Raw genomic sequence first — 12,786 nt, forward strand, 5'->3', positions numbered from 1 at the left:
AGGGAAAAAGGTACGAGACAGAAAAGTAAGAACAGTCATTGTCTTAAGATTAGTAAGACAACATTCTTAAGTGAGAATTTCTGCATACAGAATAGAATGCCTTCTCATCCCAAAATCTAATTTGCACATATTTTACTGATCACAGTAATATCTCCCTAAGTGTCATATAGAAATTGTTACTTTAAAGTATAATTGACATATTTTAAGGTCTGTGTTTGGAAATTATAAGCTATTGTGAAAATATACTGAATAAAGTAAAAAAGAAAGTATTAATGCCTTGCTAAAAGGAAATATGGAGGGTGAAGTTTTCATTGATTAGTCTCTAGAGAGGCCTGTGGCCTAAGTAATTAGTGGTGTATGGTTTATGTGGCTCTTTCAAGCATGTGAGTCTAAATATAGGTTACATTGATATCCTCTATCAGCTCCTTTATTTCAATTTTGAATTTACTATGCAGTTTAACATTCTGAAATACTTAAAATGAATGAATATCCTGATTCATTGATGGAAAGGTCTGGTTTGCTTGGAAGGTGTGTACCTTATGGTAATAAATTGTTGTCTTGGTACTAATCAGCCTAAAACAGCAAGAACAATTTTCCTCAGGATCAGATAATCCTTGAAATTCTTGAAATTCTGGGTCTGCATATCTCTAACTCATTTAACGTAATTAGGGTGACGTTCTAACCAACTCCTTGGAAACTATATTACACTAATTTTTACAGTTGAGTGTGGGACAAAGTATTTTTGAGAGAAGGTCAAAGAAATCGCAATGAGAAAGGTTAAGGGATTGAAAATATGTGCTTTGCTACTGTCAGGCTAAGCCATCACTGTTTCTCACCTTATATGCAGGTTAAGGATAATATATTAGAAGATTGGTGGAAAAACAAACCGTCATTTATTTTGAGGATTGCTTAGCATCTAGACAGGGAGAATGAGAAAGAAGAAACAGGGAAAATTTTACCAACGGGTAGGGGGAGACAGTGGGAATGAAGTGGAATGAGGAAAAAAAAAAGTGCTATTTTAGATGGAGAATATAGATTAGCAAAAGAATTTAAGGCTAAGAGTCAGTCAGCCTTATGTCATATACATGAATATAAAGGATCTATTTTGTATTACAGAGAATGTTTGATTGTTTGATATTTGTACATTCTGTGTTTAAACAAATGATTTGGAAATCTTCTGACTATGCATTTTTGAATAATTGATATTCAGAATACATTATGTCATCTATGAAGATGTTTGGTGGAGCTGATTTGCATTAAAACGTTCATGATTCTCAGTAAGAAAAATATACAGAAGCACAAAACAGTTAATTATCTTTCTTTTAAAATAAATGTCAAGAAAAGCATTAAAAGTAAGATAAAATATAGTACTTAAAGAAAATTCTATCTCAGAATTCAAAATATTCTATAACTGTACACAGGAAATAGAATACTATATACTTTAATGTTTATATTGAAGATCTTATGAATCTTTTAAAAAAAATTCTTCTGACATAATAGCTTTTGCAAATGAACTTAGACTCCTTTCTTTCAACAGTGTCCTATAGGTCTAGGGTGTCTCCTCTCTTTAATTATTGAAATATTTTATCTGTATTTGTAATATGTAGAATTTGTGTTTATCTTATTTTCTCACTTTGTAGTTTGTTTTTTAGCTGACAGAACTGTTTCTTTTGCTCTGAGTAGTTCAGTAGAGTCCAGTTAACAGGGGCAGTGTTGATGTGGGGAGATGTAACCCAGAGCTACCTTCGCATATTAAAAGAAGGACGTTGTATCCTAGAATGCAGTTACTATTAAATAAACTACACTTATACATAAGTATAGTTATAAGACCTAATGGAGTCAATAGCATTTGTTTAGCTGTTACCTGTCAGTATAATACATATAAGAATGATTCATTACATAGGAATGATTCATTTGTCATTTTTATCTTGCCAGTTAATCAGATATTCTGTAAATATATATTATCAAAATAGGATAACATTATGAAATTTTTATATGAAGAAATGATTTGTGGCAAATCTGATATTCATTTTGTATATGAAAATTTAGGTATTGTGTCTAGAAGTCTTGTCATTCAGAAAGTAATATTAACTGTTTTTATTTCTGTCGATAATAGGTTGAGGTTAGGCTCTTTCTTTTCTGTTCTAAACCTTCCATATTCTCCCTTTTACTTTGAGGGAGAGACAAAGGACCCAACAGGACAATTTGAATTATTATTACTCACTTAGAAGTGGGAGAATGGAAAATTAGCCCATCTTCCCCCAAGATTAAGTTAATACTAAATAACTGGTTAATGTTTTTGAGCTCTGTTTCTCTAATTTTTCTGTATCCATCTGTTCATATATCCATTGTATTTGTGGTGATCTATTAGCTGATGTGAGAGATTGATAATCAGTCTGGGTTAAAATAATATTTATTACTGGAGCACCTGGCTGGCTCCGTTAGGTTAAGCATCTGTTTTCGGCTCAGGTCATGATCCCAGAGTCCTGAGATCAGGCCCCATGTTGGGCTCCCTACTCAGTGGGGAGCCTGCCTCTCCCTCTCCTTCTGCCCCTCCCCCTGCTTGTGTTCTCTCTCTCTCTCTCAAATAAATAAATAAAATCTTTAAAAAATAATATTTATTGTAAGACTGATGAATCACAGGCCCAAGCCTCTGAAACCAATAATATACTATATGTTAATTAATTGAACTTAAATAAAAAATGTTTTTATTTTTTAATTTAATTTCATTATGTTATGTTAGTCACCATACAATACATAACCGTTTTTGATGCAGTGATCCACGATTCATTGTTTTCATACAGAAGATAGTAATAATATTTATTACTGTCTTTCAAAATTTTCTACCCAGTATCGCTTCTCGGACTTTTGGCTAAGATCAAGGGTAAAAGTTTTTACCCACCATATCTTTTGTTAATATATGTGTGTGGGGGGGAAGGTGAGAAAATGAATTGTCTGAGGAAAAACAGTAGAAATTTATCTTATTTGGTGTTATTTTTATTCTAGGGAAAAAAGCATTATTATTGAAAAATACTGTAAGACAGTATTTTATTACTACTTCCTGAAATTTTAAATTATTTTCAGTTAGGATAAAGAAAAAGAAAACCAGTAATAAGGATTTGGTAAATATTTATTAAATTTTCCCTAAATCTGCTCCTCCTTTTAGTGTTTCCCATAAACCAAGGTGCTTAGACCAAAACCCTGGGACTTGGTCTTGAGTTTTTTTTTTTTCCCTTACCATGTATATATAATCTATCAGCAAGTCCTCTAGACTTTACATTCCAAATATATCTTTAATCTGTTTACTTCTCTTCATCTTCTCTACCATCCTAGCATAACCCATCATCATTTATTTAGACTCCTGCAAGAGCCTTAAGTGGTATCTGTGCCTTCACTCTTGCTTTCTTACATACCACTGTATTCTCCTCACAGTATTCAGAATGATCTTTAAAAACTTCTGTGCTGAAACTAACCAGTATGCTAAGCATCCGTTTTATTATTTGAAAAACTTAAAAATAAAGTGAATCAAGTATTTGTCCTATTTTTCTTACACTGTTAAGCAAATGGTTGATGAAGGAAGTTTTTCATTTACTGAAGTATTTTAGTTGATAAATAAAGGAGGAATGATAGAATTATAATATCAATATTTTACAACCCCTAAATAAGTATTATAATAGATCAAAGAGTAATTATTACTGACTGCTAATATATGCATGTAGAGAGAACACATTATATGCATCCCAGTCAGGGTACATAACATCGATTGTGGAGTAGTTTTGCTAGAAGTTTGAACCTGAATCTGGTTAAACATTCAGATCTAACTACCAGTTTATAGGAAATACAATGGACAGAGGAAGCCATCAGGAAATCTGGAGTATGGAAAAGCCTATAGGAGAAGTAACCCAGTTTTTTTTCCCCAACAAATAAATTGTAAGGAGAAAAAAGTGAAGGAATCATAATCTATAGATTAAAAGACCAAGAAACTTATTAACTGCTGTATCTAGACCTTATTTGGATTTGATTTGAACCAGTGAGCTTTAGGAAAAATTGATACCCAGGAAAATTTGGACACTGGCTAGATAGTTGGTGATTTTAATAAATTATTATTAAAAATAATGATTTAATGATAGTAATATTGATAGGGGCTATATTTGCAAGAAGAGCCCTTATCTTTTAGCAATACATATTAAAATGTGTATAAATGAAATGATATGTCTGAGGGGTAGATGGGGAATGAATAAAGGTACAAATTAAGCAAGACTGGCCATGAATTGATAACTGTTGAAACTGGATGATAAATATATGTGGATCCATTTTGCTCTGTTCTCTTTTTTTTCACACACATTTAAACTTCCTGTAATTAAATTTAAAACAAAAAGCCTTTGGACATAGACTCTAATCCAATTCTTTATTTTAGCAGATTCTGCCCAATCTGACCTCTGCTTACCCCGTATCTAGCATGTTCACCCTTGCTCACATTATACTTGCTTTTTTCCTTTTCCTCAGATACCCCAAATTCATTCCTATGTTAGGGCTCTTGAACTTGATGTTCTATCTGGAACCTTCTTCCCCTAGATCTTCATTGTACATCCTCTGTTGGCATTCAGGTCTCATTTTATTTTTATTATTTTTTTTAGGCCTCATTTTAATGTCACCTCAGAACAGCTAGCTGTGAAAATCATCTAATCTAGTTTTATTTTCATCAGAACATTTATCCTGATTTGACATTTTCTTTTCTATTTATTTCTTTATTCATTGTTCCTACCCACTAGAGTATAAGCTACATGTGGGTGGTGGTAAGATCTTGACTATCTTGTTCACTTTTAGATTTCCAGCACTTTTCTGACAAATACCTGGCAAATATGGTTGGTACTCAATAAATGTTTTTTGCGTGAGTCAATTAAATGTTTATGAAGTTGTTGAATACTAAGAAGATTAACATTATTAATCTTTTACTTTTAGAATATCAACAGTATATAGTATTATTGCCTAGTGAAAGTATTTAAAATTCTGCTGGCATTTTCATAATTAGTGTTTTCAAAGGCTCATGTGCAAGAGAATTAGCTTTATAGCAAAGCTTCAGAAAGATTTTTTAAAATTCACAAAATATCAAATTTTCTGTTAGCGTTTATTTAAAAATATTTGTATTTGGGGTAATTAATGTCACATTTTGTCTAAGAGCTGTTTTTTGTAGCTATATAAGTAGAGGTTAAAATTTGTGATATGTGTTTATATGTGATATGAAAATTTGGCAAACATTTCTTGGCTCATGTGAATGATAATGAAACACTTATATCTTCTATCAAGAAGGAATTGAGAAGTACTTTATAGATAGATGCATTAGAGGAGATGAAACTGTAAAACTATGAGATCTTCTCTCTATAAAAAACCATAGAAGGGTACCTGAGTGGCTCAGTCGGTTAAATGTCCAACTCTTGAGTTTGTCTCACGTCCTGATCTCAGGGTCATGAGATTGAGTCCCACATCAGGCTCCATGCTCAGCATAGTGTCTATTTGAGATTCTCTCTCTCCATCTCCCTCTCCCCCTCCCTCTACTCGTGCTCTCTATCTCTCTCTAAAATGAATAAATGAAATCTTTAAAACAAAAAAACATAGAAAACAATATATTTGTTAAGAACAAATATATGTATATAATATATATGTGATTCAACAGTCTTACTGCAACGACATGGATGGAACTGGAGGGTATTATGCTGAGAATGAATTTTTAAGTTACATACATGCCCGCACATTTATCTTAGTTTAGTCCTATCTTAGTTTAGGGGGAGTCAGATAAAATGAGCCTTTCTTCAGTCTCCCAGGGAAAGAAAGGGTGAGAAGACAGAATATGACTAGGCCCTGGATGAACCCAGTGCTGTAGTCTCATAAGGCCTAGTTTTCTACCAAGGGAAAATGCTGATTTTCCTTGTCATGGTCCTGGCTTTGCTCCCCTGCTCAGTGTCAAGTTTTTAGAAGTCCAGTTCCCAGAATGCCCCATTCCTTTAGTTCCCTAACATTTTCACTTAGGGGAGAAGACTGCTTACACTCTTTTGTCAGGATCCCAGAGGCATTGTCATCTTGCAGGATGGTGAGGTGAGATCTCTCTAGTACCTTGCCATTTGGTTTCTATCTGTTGGGCTTAGAACCTGAACTGGGAGCCTCAGATCTCTCAATAGTATGTTTGAGTGCTGGCTGGCCATAGGGGTTTCTGTGAGCTGTCTTGTTTCCTCCTTGGAAAATACCTGCTTGGAGGGGAGCTGATTCTGGCTTCAGAGTGTCATCTGGGATTACTGGGTGTTCAGAGGCAAGCCCAATTCAAATGAAGGTGCCTCTGGGGGCATAACAGGCCTTGGGGGAAAATTTGATTTGTGGGCCTCTGTCTCACATACTTCACTCAGCTGTTTTACCAGTGGGTTTGGGGGTCTCCACTGCTGGTCTTCATGGGTATCCATGCAATGCCAAGGGTAGGAAAGTGGGGATTTGAGTTCTGGGCCTGACTAGGACCTTGTAGATGCTCCTCTGTGGGCAGGTTGGGCTGTGGGGTTTGCGTCTGGATGGGAGTGCACAGGATACCTGCATTAGGTGAATGAGGATCTGCCATCCCAGTGGAGGCTGCACTGGGATGCTCTTGGCCGAGCCCATCTCAACCAGGAGGAATAGAGTGGGGCAGGGCCCAGCCTGGGTGACGAGAGGATGCTGGGCCCCAATTCTATCGTTGTGTGCATAACAATGACAGTTTGTTGGTTGATAATTTATTTAACTGTTTTCTCGTTAAAGGACATTGCTCTTTGAACCATTTTTTTCTTTATTTTAAAAAATATTGCACTGAGCATCTTTGTATATGAGATAGTACTGGTTTTGGATGTATGATTTCTGTGTTTATTAACCTAATAAAGCATGGATTATAAAGCATGGATTATGGTGTACGTATATGTGTGTGGGGGCTAAGTGAACCAAATTCGTGTCTTTGTGAATTTGATGTTTTCTTAGGTGCCTTTACATTGTACCAAGTTTTTTGAGAGCCAGTTTCTCTTCTTTCCTTCCCTTCTCCCTCCCTCCCTTCCTTTGTTCCTGCCTTCTTTTCCTTTTTGTGAGAATATTTAAGTTATACCATCTTAGCAAATTTCAGTTACACAGCACAGTGTTATCAACTATGATCACCATGTTTTACGGGAGTTCCTCAGACGTAATCATTTTATAGCTGAAAGTTTGTATCCCTTTAATAACCACTCCTTATTTCCCCCACCTTCCAGCCTCTTGCAACCACTTTACAGCTCTCTTTCTATGAGTTTGAGGGGTTTTTTTATTTCACATATGAGATGCCATACAGTATTTGTCTTTCTCTGTGTGACTTATTTCACTTAACAGAATACCCTCAAGGTCCATCCATGTTGTCACAAATGGCAGAATTTTTTTCTTTCTCATAGCTGAGTAGTATTTTATTATACACACACATATGTACACACCACATCTTCTTTATCCATTTGTTTATTGACATTTAGGTTGTTTCCATATCTTGGCTCTTGTGAATAATGCTGCAATAAACATGGGAGTGCAGATATCTCTTTGATATCCTGTTTTCATTTTCTTTGGAAAGTATGTACCCAGAAGTGAAATTGCTGGATCATATGGTATTTCTATTTTTAATTTTTTGAGGAGCTTTCATACTGTTTTCCTTAATGGCTGCACCAATTTACATTCCCAGCCACAGTGCATGAGGATTTCACATTTTTGCCAACACTTGTTATTTCTTGTCTTTTTGATGGTAGCCATTCTAACAGGTGTGAGTTGATAGCACATTGTGGTTTTGATTTACATTTCTCTCATGATTAGTTAGTGATATTGGGCACTTTTTCATGAATCTTTTGGCCATTTATATGTCTTTTTTGGAAAAATATCTTTTCAGTTCTTCTGTCCAGTTTTTACTTGGATTGTTTTAAGTTTTTTGCTGTTGAGTTATAGGAGCTCTTTCTGTATTTTGGATAGTGACGCCTTATAATCATATACGGCTGTCATGTATTTTCTCCCATTCACTAGGTTGCCTTTTCATTTTGTTGATTGTTTTCTTTGCTGTGCAGAAGCTTTTTATTTTTATTTTTTTAGAGAAGGAGAGACAGAGATCATGGCATGGGGGAAGGGCAGAGGGAGAGAGAATTTTTTTTTTTTTAAAGATTTTATTTATTAGAGAGAGAGTGAAAGCAAGAGAGATCACAGAGGAAGAGGGAGAAGCAGACACCACTAAGCAGAGAACCTGATGCGTGGTTTAATCCCAAGACCCTGAGATCATGATCTGAGCTGAAGGCAGATGCTTAACCAACTGAGCCACCCAGGTATCCCAGGAGAGTCTTAAGCAGGCTCAATGCCCAGCACGGAGCCCAAAGCTGAGGCTCTCACAACCCTGAGATCATGACCTGAGCTGAAATCAAGTGTTGGAGGCTTAACTGACTGGGCTACCCAGGTGCCCCTGTGCAGAAGCTTTTTAATTTGATGTAGTCCTACTTGTTTATTTTTGCCTTTTTTCCGTTGTATTTGGTGTTAAATACAGTGTCAAAGCGCTTAACACCCCTGCTTTCTTCTAGGAGTTTTACAGTTTCAGGTCTATTTTCTCTTCTTTAATCTATCTTACGTTGAGTGTAAGATAGTGATCCAGGTTCATGGTTTTGCATGTGGCTGTCCAGTTGTCCCAGCACCTTTTGTTGAAGAAACTATCCTTTCCCCATTGTTTCTTCTTGGGGACACAGTTTCTTAATTTTTTTTTTTTTTTACCAAACATTTATCAGAGAGTTTAATTAGTCATGCTATAATTACTGAGAATAAAATTGAATTGTTGCCATAGTTTTTTGGGGAGAGAACAGAGGCCCTGTGTTTTCAATATAAAGGGTGAAGGTATTTAGTAAAAATGTTTTCTTTTTTTTTTTTTTTAAAGATTTTTATTTATTTATTTAACAGAGAGAGAGAGAGAGCACAAGTAGGCAGAGCAGCAGACAGAGGGAGAGGGAGAAGCAGGCTCTCCGCTGAGCAGGGAGCCTGATGCAGGGCTCGATCCCAGGACCCTGGGATCATGACCTGAGCTGAAAGCAGCCTCTTAATGACTGAGCCACCCAGGCGCCCCTAAAAATGTTTTCTAACTATATTAGAACATAAGATATACACAGGCTTTTAGGCAAAGATAATATTGTTTAATATTTCATGTTTAAGGAAGTTTCTAACTTAACTGAACTCTGAATGGTTTTTAAGATATGACAGGACCTATGAAATTGAGTATAAAAAACTTAGAATGATTAGTTCTTGAAAGAGCCAGACGCCTTACTTATAGCTTCATTAGTAGTTGGTTTTTCCTTCAGTCTGATGGGCCATCAGTAGACAAGTCTGCTTCTCCTATGGTGGTCTTTCCTATAGCACCTCCTAGTATAGAACCCAGGACCTGCAAATCTTGGTCAGTGTTGATTTCGGGTGCTTCATATTTCTGTGAATGACAGATTTTAATGGTTTCAGTTGTTTTGAAAAGAAGAGGACAAATTTAGGGTATTGATGAAAGTTTTATGTGCAGAACTTTGCTGCCACAATTATTTGGTAATTTAAATGCAACCAGATCCAGTTGTTTATAGATGTGTTGATCCTGTGTATAGGAACCTCTGTGGCCTACACTGCTGATGGGTATGGATAGCCCTCCACCAAGGCAAGAATATCAGTCAGGATTTTTACCTCAAAACATTTTTGCAGTTGAACATCTGATTTTGGAACACATGGCTTTTTGATTTATAGATATTTGCTACTGAACTTAGTTTATATATAGTGTTTGGCCAAATATCTGTCACATGCCTAAGATGATTGCTGATTGAAAGAGCCTAGCTGAGGAATGTTTAACTGGTTATTCTTGAGTTTCCTTCATGAATCACTTGTACAGCTCTCTTTCACAAAACCGTGGAATTTATACTCTGAGCTTTCATCAAGAGTCTATGTAAGAAATAAGAAACATCTATGTCTCTACTTCTTTTGGAGGCTGATGGATGGAGGTAACTGTTATTGAAAGGCAATACATTATGTGGAAGGAGTATGGGCTCTGGTGCCAGAGGTTAGTAATTCTGGTGGTGGGAGGATATGGAGGGTGTCTTTTAGTTATCTCTATGTTTTCCAACAAAATAAGACATTTATTGGGTAATATGTACCTGGCACTGTGTTTGGCCTGAAGGTACAAAAGTAAGTAAGACTTGTCCTTTGCCCTTTAAAAAAAGATCCATTATTTAATAGTAAAAAAACAGTATGACCCTATTGCTAATCAACATTTCAGTTTTTTTGTTCGTGTCTAAGTTTTAGCTTTAGTTTTCTCATTGTAGGGTTTTTTTGTGTGTGTGTCCCCCACCCCTTTCTGATTTTTCATGTGTTGACTGGGGAATTGAGAGAGAGGAGAGGTGGTGATTGATTGATTGATTGATTGATTCAAGCCATTAGCTAACATTTTGTGTTGGGAATCTATATATATTTCTTTACTCTGATTTACTGTCTTATATAGTAATATTTCAGAATTACTGAGAGTATACTTGAATCAGAGAGTTAATTCTGTACATCTTGCTTGCTGGTACCAAAGTAGCTTGGTCAGAACTTCAACCTTTAATTTTTTTTGTTCACTCATAACTAGTTTGCTGTTTTATTTTTTTAAAAGATTTATTTATTTAGAGATAAAGAGGGCATACAGAAGCACAGGGAGGGGCAGAAGGAGAGAGAGAGAGAATCCCCAGCATACTTGATGCTGAGGATGGAGCCTGATGTGAGTGAGGTTCTGTCTCATGACCCTGAGATCATGAGCTGAGCCAAAACCAGGAGTCAGAGGCTTAATAGACTGAACCACCCAGGTGCCCCTCTAGTTTGCAGTTTTAACTACAAGACTCAAATATCAGACTATGCCTGTTTTGATGCAATTCTTTAAAAGTATGCATTCATCATACAAAATAAAATTACTTCTTTAACTGTAAGAGAAAAAAGATTATATAAAATGTGGCTTAAAATCATAGTCTGACTATATATTAATCTAATTGATAACAAAGATTTTTAAACTGGCAGTCATGATATTTAAAACATATTTGAAATAAAAATGACTTATCTGGACATTGGTACTGAAACTCGGTCTGAGAAAATACGTTCCAAATAGTCTATATTTATCATTATTATCTTATTTGAGAAACCATAGCTTACTAAGTAGTTAGTTTATATAGAGAACACAGGTTTGTGTTGAGTCTCACCATGATCCAATTATTTTTCTTCTGTTTCATGGCATGGCTTACACCTCCTACACTGGCTTACATTCTGTTATGTATGTGCCACTGGAGGCAGGGATAGATCAGGGAAAATTAGAGTACAAGGCCTACTGATTTATAGGTTTTTGGCATAATTTTTGTTTGAGAAGGTTATGGTGATACTTACCTAAGTAATATTACTTTTCTAGTTGTATAGAGAGCAAACTGAGGTCTAGAAAGATGACTTTTATCAAGATTATGAGTGGTTTATTTATTTTCTTTTTTTCCCAGCTTCTTGAGGGCAGGAACTTCAGGTATCTTGTTCATTGCTGTATTCTTAGTGTCTAGAACCCTGGTTGGCGCATGTAAATATTGGTATTAATTTCTCAGAGTTAAACTCTGTAAGGATTATCCTGTGTTCCCACTTATGTATACTCTGCCTTTAAGCATGTATATTCATGTGTGATCTATAATATTAAGATAAATATGAATACACTAGGTACCTATTCAGGCAAGAACAACTTCTAGATACATTGCCACATTCACTTGCTCATCAGTGTACAAGATTATTATTATTATTATTTTTTAAAGATTTTATTTATTTATTTATTTATTTATTTATTTATTTTTTAAGATTTTATTTATTTATTTGAGAGAGAGAATGAGATAGAAAGAGCATGAGAGGGGGGAGGGTCAGAGGGAGAAGCAGACTCCCCGCTGAGCAGGGAGCCCGATGTGGGACTCAATCCCGGGACTCCAGGATCATGACCTGAGCCGAAGGCAGTCGCTTAACCAACTGAGCCACCCAGGCGCCCAAAGATTTTATTTATTTATTTGAGACAGAGAGAATGAGAGACAGAGAGCATGAGAGGGAGGAGGGTCAGAGGGAGAAGCAGACTCCCTGCCGAGCAGGGAGCCCGATGCGGGACTCGATCCCGGGACTCGATCCCGGGACTCCAGGATCATGACCTGAGCCAAAGGCAGTCGCTTAACCAACTGAGCCACCCAGGCGCCCCCAGTGTACAAGATTATTGTGAACAAGCCTAGGTATAATGACCCACGTGCTTAAATGAGAATGAAAGAACAGCTGCTCATTTAATGGTCTTTTAATGAGTTGCATAAAATTCAGTCCATTTTCCTATTTCTTTGCAATTTAGTGATCTCAGGTTTCTTAGATGTCTTTTGGGTACTTCTGAAGTAATTATGTAGTTTGGGAAGTTGGAAATTGCTGAAGTTGATGTGATGGGAATTAAGTGGTTTTATGTGTTTATTTTTACCCCAATCCTAAAACCTTTTTCCCATCTATTATCTGTATCATCTCCATCTCTATTCTCATAGATATATTCCTTAATCTTTCTCAAAATCCTTTGTGTTAAAAGTAGTTATAGTTCAAAGCTGCTGCATTATTTAGTTCTCATTAGGAAGTCACTTGTAACAGTAAATTTACTGTTTTCTCTTTAGCTTTGTAGGTGGCAGGTCTAATTAACAGGAACAAGGTATAGGTCACTAAAATGTAGAAATTAAAATAATATGTTCAAACAACATGTGTAAC

The 12,786-nt window shown here is 35.9% G+C and overlaps 1 protein-coding gene and 1 pseudogene across 5 annotated transcripts in view; one reads left to right on the plus strand and one right to left on the minus strand.

The window, feature by feature from the left end:
• Positions 1-12,786, plus strand: part of NUBPL (NUBP iron-sulfur cluster assembly factor, mitochondrial) — a 283,831-nt gene that overhangs the window by 124,845 nt on the left and 146,200 nt on the right. The window lies entirely within an intron of this gene.
• LOC123861504 (cell division cycle-associated protein 3-like) lies at positions 5,893-6,601 on the minus strand (annotated as a pseudogene).

This window comes from Mirounga angustirostris, unplaced genomic scaffold, assembly GCF_029215605.1.
Source record: "Mirounga angustirostris isolate CCGP_5_RB_7025 unplaced genomic scaffold, mMirAng1.0.hap1 SCAF_9, whole genome shotgun sequence".
In the NCBI taxonomy this organism is placed as follows: Eukaryota; Metazoa; Chordata; class Mammalia; order Carnivora; family Phocidae; genus Mirounga; species Mirounga angustirostris.